Source organism: Lissotriton helveticus (assembly GCF_964261635.1).
Source record: "Lissotriton helveticus chromosome 1_1 unlocalized genomic scaffold, aLisHel1.1 SUPER_1_unloc_39, whole genome shotgun sequence".
NCBI classification, from domain to species: domain Eukaryota; kingdom Metazoa; phylum Chordata; class Amphibia; order Caudata; family Salamandridae; genus Lissotriton; species Lissotriton helveticus.
Genome location: NW_027611680.1, coordinates 275696 through 288412, shown reverse-complemented (window position 1 = coordinate 288412; position 12717 = coordinate 275696).

The following is a 12717-nucleotide window of genomic DNA, read 5'->3' as shown; positions in this document are numbered from 1 at the left end:
CTCTACGACTGCACCAAGCATGCAATCCTTCTCCCGTCTCAGGCACCGTCATTGAGTCTGATTCTGTCCAGTAGAAACTCCTAGTGTAGGAGAAAGTTGTGGAAAATCATTATTAATTAAAAAAGAATTTTGTTGAAATCCTAAATTTGTTAAGAATTTTGGCGTTCTATTCTGCACTGGGCTGTAGGGCCATCGGGACTGAAGGCATGTTCCAATATATCTGCCTTTGATTCTACATGCTCGTCACAGAGGCCAGTTAAATTGCCACTGTCAGTAAAACCTATACCGTGAGCAGGGCCGGACTGGCCGTAACGGGCTTCGGGTGTTTCCCCGGGAGGCTGGGACAGTGGGGGGCAATTGTTCAGGGCTTGGAAACATATTTGTTATGGGGGGCTGGTTTTGCTGTGGTGATGCTATATTGCCCGCCAGCAACAAAAGTGGCAGGGGCCGTCAAAATTGTCAGGCCTGGTTTGGGATCCCAGTCTGGCCTCTAGGTCTGCACCAAGCACGCAATCCTTCTCCCGTCTCAGGCACCGTCATTGTGTCTGATTCAGTGCAGTAGAAACTCTAAGTGTAGATGCAAGTTGTGGAAAATCATTATTAATCAAAAAAGGATTTTGCTGAAATCTTACATTTGTTGAGAATTTGACGTTCTATCCTGCCCCGGGCCGTCAAAATAGTCAGTCCTGGTTTGGGTTCCCAGTCCGGCCCTGACCCAGAGGAACAACATTTCCTCCTTGCACATAATGAACATCATTACTCTGCACACCAACGCCGTGCATATCCAAATTCACACCAGCAACAAACCCAGAATCAAAACGAGAATACAATCCATGAGAATCAATTTCATCACCCTTCTGGAACATTTTTGTCTGAGCGCTCATTATTTTTTCTTTGATATTTTTCTGCTTAGTAACAAAATTGTCACTACAGAACTTTGCATAAAACAAAATCACATCCAAAATGTTTGTCTGCAGCCCCTCACATTTAGCACTAACCTCTGGATGCAGCGCTAAAAGATGCGCCCTCTTTTACCCGGTCTTCGACTTTGCAATATTGTCTGTAAATCTGCATTATTCTCTTGTAATATAATACAATATTTTGAGGCGTTTTACTCTGTGGCTCTTCAATTGGCCAGTTTACAAGCAACTTACACTCAATCCACAAATCTCTTGGGACAACAATTAACAAACTCAGCTCTCGACCACCCCGTCTGGACGAACAGGCCTCATCTCCACTGCATCCCTCTTGGAGAGGCCCCACCTCCATTATACCACCCAAGCACATGACAGACCTCACCTCCCCTACACCCTCCTGAACAGGCCTCACTCACCTCCTCTGAGCCCCATGGAAAGGCCTCCCTTCCTCTGCGTCCCCCCCGATAGGTCTCGCCTCCTCTGCACTTCCCTCCAAACAGGCCACACCCACTCTACATCACATGGACAGGCCTCACCCCCTCTGCACCCCTGGACAGGCCTCTCCTCCTCTGCACCCCTGGACAGGCCTTGATTCCTCTGCACCTCCCTCCAAACAGGCCTCACCCTCTATAGATCCCATGGACAGTCCTCACCTCCTCTGGACCTGCTGGACAGGCCTCACCTTCTTTGTGCCTCCCCCGGGACAGGCTTCACTCTCCACAGGTCTCACCTGCTCTGCCCCTCACCCCCTCTCCACAGGTCTCACCTTCTCTGTACCTCCCGGACAGGTCTCACCTCGGCTGCACCCTCCCTGTACAGAACAGGCCTTACCTCCTCTGCATCGCTGGACAGGCCCCACTTCCTCTGCACCCCTGGACAGGCCTCACCCCCTATACATCCCATGGACAGTCCTCACCTCCTCTACACCTGCTGGACAGGCCTCACCTTCTTTGTGCCTCCCCCTGGACAGGCTTCACCTCTTCTAATCTCCCCCCGACAGGACAGGTCTCACCTCATCTGCACCTCACCCCCTCTCCACAGGTCTCACCTTCTCTGTACCACCTGGACAGGTCTCACCTCGGCTGTACCCCCCTGGACAGAACAGAACAGGCCTTACCTCCTCTGCACCGCTGGACAAATCTCATCTTCTCTGCACCCCCTGGACAGGCCTCTCCTCCTCTGCACCCCTGGACAGGCCTCGCTCCTCCTCTGCACCCCTGGCCAGTCCTCACCTCCTCTACACCCCTCGACAGGCCTCGCCTCCTCTGCACCCTGGACAAGCCTCGCTCCTCCTCTGCACCCCTGGACAGGCCTCACCTTCTCTGCACTCCCTGGACAGGCCTTCCCTGCTCTGCACCACCCTGGACAGGCATCACCTCTGCTGCACCTCCCATCCCCTTGCCCGACATGCCTCATCTCCTCTGCACCCATGTGGATAGACCTCACCTACTCTGCCCCCCCTCTGGAAATTGCCTCCTCCCCTCTGCATCCCACTGGACAGGCCTCACCTCTTTAGCACACTCCGCCCCTTCATGCAGGCCTCACCGCCTCTGCACCCCCTCTGGACAGTCCCCACATCATCTGCACCACCCAGTAAAGGATAAGCCTCACCTCCTCTCCACCCAATGGACAGGCCTCACCTCCACTGCACCCCCCTGGACAAGCCTCACCTACAATGCAGCTCCCTGGACACTCCTCACGTCCTCTGCACCCACTGCACTGGCATCCCCTCCTCTGAACCATGCTGCACAGGCCTCACCTTCTCTATACCTCCCTGGACAGGTCTCACCTCCTCTGCACCCCTTGGACATTCCTAACCTCCTCTGCACCCCACTAGACAGGCCTCACTTCCTCTGCACCCCCCTGGACAGGCCTCATCTATTCTGCACCCCCGAGCTCTGGACAGGCCTCACCTCCTCTGAACTACTTTGGACAGCCCCCCTTCCCTGACAGGCTGTTATATAGTCTAAAAGTACATGTGATTGAAAACCCTGAGGTAGAGAAGGAAGATGAAAATAATTTTATTTTTCAGATTGAGGAAGGAAACTTGGAGAAAAAAACACAGTATCCTACATGTGAGATTAGTCTTGATGGGGAAAATTCAAGGTATATGCAGACTCATGTTCCCCTTTTACTCTAATGGAAAAGAACATTTTTAACGAGAAGTTTTCTAAGCTTAACATCAAGTTGGAAAATGCTGATATAAGTCCATCTGGGTACAATAGAGAACCTATACCCTTAGAAGGGATGGTGAGAATAAGAATTTCATTTAAAAATAGACACACAGTGGGGAAGGTGTATATAACCAAGCAGGGATTGGTTCTTCTGGGGTGGAAACATCAGAAAGAATTAGAAATTACCCTGGAGTCCAATAATCATGATCAAGTTTTACTTATTGATCCCCCAGAAATCGGAACCAATCTCACTAAATAATTCCCAGATGATTTTAATGAAAATTTGGGCTTGTTAAAAAATGACATGCATAAAATTGCTCTAAAAGAAGGTGCTGTCCCAATAGTTTGCAAAACACGTACTATTTCTTGACTTATGAGAGAACCTTTAAGATTAGAAATTGAAAAATTGGTCAACCAAGGTGTAATTCAAGAAATAGAGAGCTCTGCTTGGTTGGCACCCATAGTCATCACAACCAAGGATAGTGGTCAGAGTATTAGACTATGTGTGGACTTTAGGGCCTTAAATGCTAACATTTTAGTTGACAGACATCCTTTACCGAGGATCAATAAAATGTTGAGTACGATACAAGGACCAACATTTTTAGTGTTCTTGATCTTTCCTCGGCCTATTATCAAATCTAGTTACATCCTGAATCTCAACCTTTGACAGAATTCACCACCCCATTTGGCAACTACAAATGCTTGAGGATGCCATTTGGGTTGGCGTCTGCAGCTTCGGCATTTCAATGTACAATGCAACATGTACTTAAAGATTGCCCCAAGAATATGTGTTTTCAGGACGATATTTTGATCTACGGTTCAAGTGAAACAGAACACAATTCTAATGCTGGTATGGTCCTCAAAAGACGGAGATAGGTAGGGTTCACTACAAAAGAAAGCAAATGTAAACTAGGTGTTACATCTGTGGACTATCTAGGTCACACAATCTCTGAGGAGGGCATAAAACCTAAGATAGATCTCGTTGAAACTGTGAGAAGAGCCCCTACCCCAACGTGTAAAGAGGAAATTCTGCCTTTCCTAGATTTGGTTGAATATATGGGCAAGTATATCAGAAATTTTGCAATGCTATCTCAACCTCTCATTTGGGGCATAGAACAAAAAGAAGCTTTAGAGAGCATAAAGGAATCCATAATTTCTGCCCCGTCCATTGGGAACTTCAATGTGGATAAAGACACTATTATTTCCACAGATGCAAGTGGTAAAGGCATTGGAGGATTGACAAGAAGGTGAATGTAGTGGCTTTCGCCTCTAGAATACTAACAGGGGCTGAATCAAATTATTCTACAGTAGAAAAAGTAGGTTTTGGCTGTTTTTTGGTCAATAAAACACTTCAGATTCAATGCATGGGGCCTACCATTTGAAGTACATACGGATCACAAACCCCTATTGTCCTTGTTCACTAAAAAGGATATGGAGAATATGACCCCCGCATTGCAAAATGGGCATTAGGGCTACAAGGATTCAATTTCAAAATGGTGTATGTTCCTGGCCAACAGAATAAAGTAGCGGATTTTCTATCAAGGGCACCAGTGGAAAAGGAAAATGTTGAATCCACAGGTAACAAAGGGGTTCTGGAGGTAAGGCTTCCAGCTGTAACAAAAGACCAGTAGGACTTTCACATGGAGCATGATGATATCATCAGCAAAGTGAAATCATATGTCATCAATGGTTGGCCTATCAAATGTAAAGAACTTCCAGGGAAAATACAACCATTTTGGAACGTAAGAGAAGACCTATCGAATGAGGCGAAGTTTCTTCTCAAGTCAGGGAAAATAGTTCCTCCGGATGGACTGAGATTCCAAAAAATAGATGTTACACATGAAGGGCATTTGGGGAGGAGTCTCTGCAAGGCAAGATTAAGGTCTGAATATTGGTTCCCTGGAATGGATCAGTTAATGGAAGAAAAAGTGAAAGACTGTTATGCATGTGGAATGAGTGATAAATCCAGAACAACCACGTGCACCCCTCTCATCCCAGTTGAGGTCCCTAAGTCTCCTTGGGACTAACTAGGTTTTGACATCACTGGTCCTATACATGCAGAGGGACCTCAGGATTGGTACCTATCAGTGCTTATTGATTATTATTCAAACTGGGTTACTTACATATTTGTGAACAACATCAACACAAAGTCCCTAATTGTTTTCTTGAGTGACGTATTCTCTATAAACCTGCATGCACTATTCAAAGGTGCCAACTCTCCTGTACTCCATGCGTAGCTCATTCTAAGTTTGCTTTGTGGCAATTAATTTTAGTCCTGATGATGATCCCATATTATATGTAGGATCGAAACGCCGTCGACAATTGTGTGGTAACACTGTAATAATTAATGGATTACCTAATGTGTATACTACATGAGGTCGGCTAGATGACTACTAAACCCTACTAGCGCCTCCCCTTGCTAAAACTGCCTGTATTTATGTAATTTCTGTTTCCTTGGTTGTGTTGTATGTATCGGATACAGGATTGTATCCCACTGTATTCTTGTTCGTTTTATTTGATTTTCATTCATTTACATTGATTAAATTTGTGTCTGGCTGGACACCTTGCTTATAGTACAGATTGTTGTCTATAATTTGCATCTCTAACCCCTATCCTTATAAATTAAGGAACTTTGTTGTTTTTATAGAGTATTCTCTAAGGAGGGCATTCCCTCTACCACAGTCACGGACAATGGCGTCCAGTTGGTGTCAGAGGAAATGAAGGACTTTCTTATGGACATGTCAATACCCCACATATGCACACCATTGTATTGTCCAAAGATTAATGGAAAGGTTGAGAGGGCTAATCGAATGATAAAAGAGTGCTTTCAACTGGCAGTCATGTCCGGTAAACCCATTGAACCAGCTATCAGAGATACGCTATGGTCATACCATACTGCACCAAGTCTCACCACAGGTCATACTCTCTTTGAACTTTTGAGTGGGGGGGAAGCGGGCTCAAAGTTGTCCCCAACTGGCTGTGCCCTAAAGATAAGGTGTGGGTCAATCCAGGAGAGTTCAGGATGAGTGTGGAATCCATACAAAAGAAGTACAAGGAGTGGTACGACAGGAAATGGGGTGCAAAAGACAGGTCTCTCAGACGGGGCAAAATGTTTACATCAGGAAACCTGAGGGCCTGAGTGGTAAAGGCGACAAATATTATGCTCCAGAGAAAATAAGCGAGATTAAAAAGAATGTTGTCATTTTGGAAGATGGGAAAAAATGGAGTATGCATTGTGTCGCCATAGGCCAGAATGAGGTAGAACATAGGGTGGCCAGCAGACCTCTTGCCCAGAATACTCGGTCTGATGAGGTCCAGGCGAGAAGAGGAATAAGGCAAAGAAACTTTCCAGGTTGGCACAAAGAATACAGAAATATGTGAAGGATGACATACTTATTGTAACATTCTGTGTTTGTTAGGTCTTCTGCACAAGACCAAATATTGGAACTTTGTTGCCTGTTTAGCCCTTTCCCTTTCCTCCACCTATTCCCTCTTATCCTCTTCCATCTTCCTTTCTCCAGTCTACTTTTCCACACTTCTTGTTCTCTACCTCTCACTTGGCTTCCTCTCTTCCCTTCAGGGAGGAAGATGTGTTATATCTTGTCCCCTTGGTACTTTCCCCCACCCCTCCTCCCGCTCATCTTTGGTTCTACTTAGAATGTTCCGATTGGAGGCAGCCTTGGAATGCTGATGAGGCTGCGCTTGACTAGGATCAGCAGGCACCAGCAAGCCGAGGGTGCCGGTTCTATTGATCTTAAATAAAGAAGTTTCACTTATCTTCTTTGTGGAGTTTTACTTCACAGGCCTCATCTCCTATGCACCCCCCTGGACAGGACAGGTTTCATCTCATTTGCGCCCGTGCTGAACAGGCCTCACCTCCTCTGCATACTGAACAACAAGACTCACCTCTTCTGCACCCCCCAGAACAGGCGTCGCCTCCTCTGCACCCCGTAGACAGGCCTCACCTACTCTATATCACCCTGGACAGACTTCACCTTTTCTGCACCTCACGGACAGGCCTCACCTCTTCTACACCCCACTGGACATGCATCAACTCCTCTGCAACCCCAGCAGGCCTCCTCTGTACCGCACCCCCAGCTCAGGACAGGCCCCAACTCCTCTGCAATCTCCTGGACAGGCCTCACCTCCTCTGCAGCTCTCTGGACAGAACAGCTCTCCCCTCTGCACTCCCTCGGACAAGCCTCACCTGCCCTGCACACCCCTGGACAGGACTTATCTTCCCTGCACCCACCTTGACAGGCCTCACCTCCACTGCACCCCTGGACAGGCCTCACCTCCTCTGCACCCCTAGACAGGCCTTACCTCCTCTGCATCCCTGGACAGGCCTCACCTCCTTAGCACCTCTCCCAGACAGGCCTCACCTTTTCTACACACCCCTGGACAAGCCTCACCACCTCTACACCCCCCTGGACAGGCCTCAACTCCTCTGCACCCCCCTGGACAGGCCTCCTTTGTAACTCACTGGACATGAGAGGCCTCACCTCCTCTGCACATCTCCCACCAGAAAAGCATCACCTCCTCTGCACCCCCTCGGTACAGGCACAACATCGTCTGCACCCCCAGCAAAAGACAGACCTCACCTCCTCTACACCCCCTCTGGACAGACCTCATTTTCTCTGCACCCCTAACACCTGACAGGCCTCATCTTCTCTGTAATTTAAAGTTTAAGGACACTTAGAAGTTGACTCGGAACAAACCCTTTTTGACTTAGATGGTTCTAGAGCCAACACCCGTGGGAGCACTGGGGTACTTGTGTTACCTAAGCCAGGAAAGCCGGGACCATAGGTGCCAAATGGTGTCGGGTCGCGTTGTCGTTTTCAATAGCGAGTTGCTGCAAAGTGCTGCTGCCGTGAAGAGGAGAAGTGTCCGAATAGATCCAATCCGGGCACCGACGCTGCAACACTCGACATCCTTTGTGGGACAGCTCGAATCCAGCTCCTGTTTGTCATCGACGCCTCCTGGTCCCCGTGGCTGAAGAGTCAAGCTTCCCCTCATCTCATCTAAAGCACCCTACATCGGTGGGCATTCGACTATCATGCCCCCGGTCTCTGGCAAGTGACCCACACCCTGTCCCCTCTGCTTTCAGGTTCTTCTCATCTTCGATCCAGGCTTGGATCTCTTCGGACACTTCTCCTCTTCCCGGCAGCAGCACTTTGCAGCAACTCGCCATTAAAAATAACAACGTGACCCGACACCATTTGGCACCTATGCTTCCGGCTTTCCTGGGCTAGGTAACTCAACTACTCCGGTGCTCCCGTGAGTGTCGGCCCTAGAACCATCTAAGTCCAAAAGGGTTTGATCCTAGTCAACTTCTAAGTGTCCTTAAACTTTAAATTTCCAACGGCGACTTTACCCATAGAAGCTAACGGCGCTTGCGGCTGTGTTCCCACACTGCACGCGTTCCCCGTGGGTTCCCTGTGTCACTACCTTGGGTGGTTCCACAGGGGCCCAGCGATTCTACAGGCTCTAGGCCTTGTGTCCAGTCAAGTCGTGGTTCTTATACCACTATTTTAGTATATGGTTTGGTCCCCCCAGGGGCTTATCGTAAACTGTGCTATTTACTGTGAGTATTTGACTTGTAACTTGTGTACTTCGAATTCTAAGCTCATAAAGAGACTAAGGGGTGTGTTTTTTTGAATAAATACATATATTTTATATATATATATATATATATATACCTGGTGTGGTTCTCATTTGGTCATTCAAGAGATTATAGACTGCTAAAACAGGCTGCTTCATAATCCTTCAAAACTTAGACTGAAGGCTGCTCTCCATAGTTACCACTAGGACAGCTTTCAATAAAGGTTGTCTTTAATCTAACATCAATAAGGGTTGTTTGGACTGGTGCAAGGTGCCCACTATAACTAGTGGACAGCATATGCCAGGCCAACTTCTCACACTAACCTCCTCTGCCCCCTGGACAGGCCTCACCTCCTCTGCACCCTTCTCTTCCTCTGCACCATGGACAGGCCTCTCCTCCTCGGCACCCCTGGACAGGCCTTACCTCCTCTGCACACCTGGACAGGCCTCTTCTCCTCTGCACACCTGGACAGGCCTCTCCTCCTCTGCACCCCTGGACAGACCTCTCCTCCTCTGCACCCCTGGACAGGCATCACCTCCTCTGCCCCCTGGATAGGCGTCAGCTCCTCTGCACCCCTGGACAGGCCTCGCCTCCTCTGTACCCCTTACAGACCTCTCCTCCTCTGTACCCCTGGACAGTCCTCACCTCCTCTGCCCCCTGGAAAGGAGTCAGCTCCTCTGCACCCCTGGACATGCCTCTCCTCCTCTGCACCCCCTGGACAGGCCTCACCTCCTCTGCCCCTGGACATGCCTCACCTCCTCTGCCCCTGGACAGGCTTCACCTTGAAGTGTAGTTCCTATATTCCCAATAGGCTCTGCGCATTGGAATAACATAAACGATAGTTTAGACGTAGGACAGAGGTTGACTAGGTCTCTACTAAATATGTTAGACTTAATTATGAATGCCAGCTAGCTCAGAGGTCACTAGAAACTTTCTCGAGTGAACAGGAAGGAGTCAACTTTCCTGAATAGACAAGAAGGGATTAGTTTCTAACAACCACATACACATGACAACTTTGCTCCCCCAGAATAAGGAGTATATCTCCAGAGTCGCGGAAAACAATAGACAGCTATTTCACTCAGTCAATCGTGCATGCTTAGTTTCACCAGAGTGCAGAAAAATAGAGAGACGGGCGTTTTCAATAAAAGTTGTTATTTATTGAGCAGTCTTCTTTCTCATGCAAGAGAAGTGAATTGCCACAATTGCAATACTTGTCATAAAGTAAAGTGCGTACAGTAAAAGGAGTATTATGAAATAATACTGTAAAAGCATTTATATGGTTTCTGAGCCATATGATACTTGAAATGGATAAAATACATACAATGATAAAAGTTGACTAAACGTGCTCAACTGGTGTTTCTAAAATACGCCTGCCCCGGTGTAACTAACCTAAGCTTAGTACGTGGGAAGGAGTAAGTAAGTTGCAATTTAAGTTAAGATAGTTTTTGCCAAGAATCTGAATCAAGAATTCTCTACGGATCTAATCAGCTCCTTACCTTGGTTATAGAATGAAGGAGGTCTTGTATCTCAGGACTCGATCTCCCAGCAACCCGCAAGGGTGACTGGAAACACTGGAGCTGGATTTCTCAGCAGGAGAAAAGACAGCGTCTCTCTCAGTGCGTCAATGGGGGGGTCGCCTTCCTTCGGCTCTCGTTATATCTGGGCTTCGGGTAAGAAGATAGCCAACCTGCTCCAAACCACTGTGTGTTTGCTTAAGGCAAGCGCTGGTATATTTATACCTGGAAGGTGCCGAGTATCAGAATTACCCCCTGATATTCAAGTTGATCTAGGATCTCCCTGACTTGCTTTTTAGCTTCTTGCTTAACAGGATACTGCCTCTGTGCAGTAGGTTGATTTTTTTACTGAATTTTATGGTGAGGAGAATCCTCATCCCATCCTACATGATTTTTATATAATGCAGGAGCTTGGGCTACTGCCCATTTTCAAGCATATGTGTATTTTTTATGAATTAGAATGTGATTTGAGAAGGCAGGCATAATGATTTCTTCATTAAAGATCCATCAGGCACTCATTTTTACGTATCCTCAATAATGTTCAAATTCGTTTTTTGTGCGACTCCCTCCAAGTGTTTTGTCTAGGAACACTGTCTTCAATGAACAAATTTGGAGCAAGTGGAATTTCCACTTCCAAGCGGTGGTGTGCACAATTGTACTCAGACCTGATTTAGGTCTTAATCCATCTTTTTCCAATTAAGTAAATAATTTTTACACCATTGATCAAATTATTTCCCCAGTTCAAACAAATTTATCTTCATCTTTTCTTTCAATGGATCCTTTATGTAAATTCATTCTTTACAAAAAGCTCTTGGTTATACATTCCATATCCACCCATTTCGGGTCTGTTTCGACCCTTCCTCAGGGGTCTGTTAGGAAAAAGCAAGGAAATGTTTTGAGCCATTCAGTCACATATTCCAGTATGTAAAACAAAAATTACACAATCCAAAGCATAATATCTTATTGCGTTTTGGTAGGTCAGTCTGTATTATACAACTCAAAACCACAGTGAAACTAATGTAAAGGCTGCTGTATACCGTATCAGGTTTTATCACCATTTCAAAAACACTGACTGAAGTGAAAACATAAACAGTACAATATAAAAACAATCAAACTCTGGTTTCAATCGATTGAAAACTGCAAGTGCTATTTAATCCAAATCACTCGGGTTCTCTGCGTCTTAGTTATCAATCCACGTTAAACCGTGTACGAGTATCTAGACTCAGTTGTGTATATTGCCAAACTCTGATGTCCTAGTTGACCCAATTCCGAGCGTCGAGTTAAAACTAACGTTTTTACTCCAATGTACACACAAGTTTCAATGTTTAAAGAAACGAAAAACTTTTCCGTGTTTATGCTTACAGGAAATGTAAAAGTATTCGCGCCTCGATCTCTCGCCAATCAGAATGCCGCTAGCTACCTAGAACATTACCTCCCTTCTCTTATGTCCTCACATTGGCTTACTGTACGATCACGTGACAGTTATCTCGCACAGTTGAATTACATTCAAAAAGAAAAAAAGTATTGACAATCTTACGATTATAAATATATTCTGGAGTTCATTCAACATTAAAGCGCCTACGGGAACATTTTCTAAGTTAAAGACACTCTTTTCGGTGACAAGAAGATTTACTCGTAATGTAACAAAATCAAAGCAAAATAATAATTTCTATTTTCCATGAGCGTGTCATGATAATACATGCTGTAATCGTGTATAAAATTAATACATGCTGAAGTGATAAAACCTTCAAGTGAAAACCAGTGAAGTTAAGTTCATGTCAGCCATTTTGGAATGGGGTAAACTGAATGTTCACTACAAAAAGTAATGTAAGCAGGGGTACAATAAATGCAGTCCTAATGTGTGTTCATAGAAAGCAGGATAATTCTATCCTGTCGTTAAGTCCTTGAGGTTGTAAACTTCCCATTTTTCGAATCCAGAAATACTCAGATCTCAATCTTTGCTTATGTGTATCTCTGTCTGGTTGTGGTTTAATCACCTCTAATATGGTGAAGCGAAGCTGTGAAATGTTATGACCTGCTTCCATCCAATGCATTGCCACTGTCGATTTTGAGTTTTTTTGTCGAATACTGCTTTTATGTTCCGTAATTCTTACTTTAATTTTTGGCTCAGTCTGCCCTACGTGTAAATTCCCGCAGGGGCATTTTATGACATAAATCACTCCTTTAGTGTCACAAGTGCTGGAATGGAGCAGAGAGATCTTCTTACCTGTCATTGGGTGTGTGAAGGTTTGACCAGTCATAACGTTGTTGCAGTGTGTGCAGTGTTCACATTTTTGCATTCCTTTGTAAGTTTTGTCTTCCATTACTATTTTCTGTCGTTTTAACAGTTTGTTTAGGTTCTTTGACCTGTTTTACGCAAATGTAATTCGGTTTGCAAAAACTGATTGAAGATCATGTTCTTGCGTTATCAGTGACCAATGTTTTCGCATGATGTTGGTGATCTGAGTAGACTGCATTGAGTGTTTCAACACACACACTGTCAATTTAGT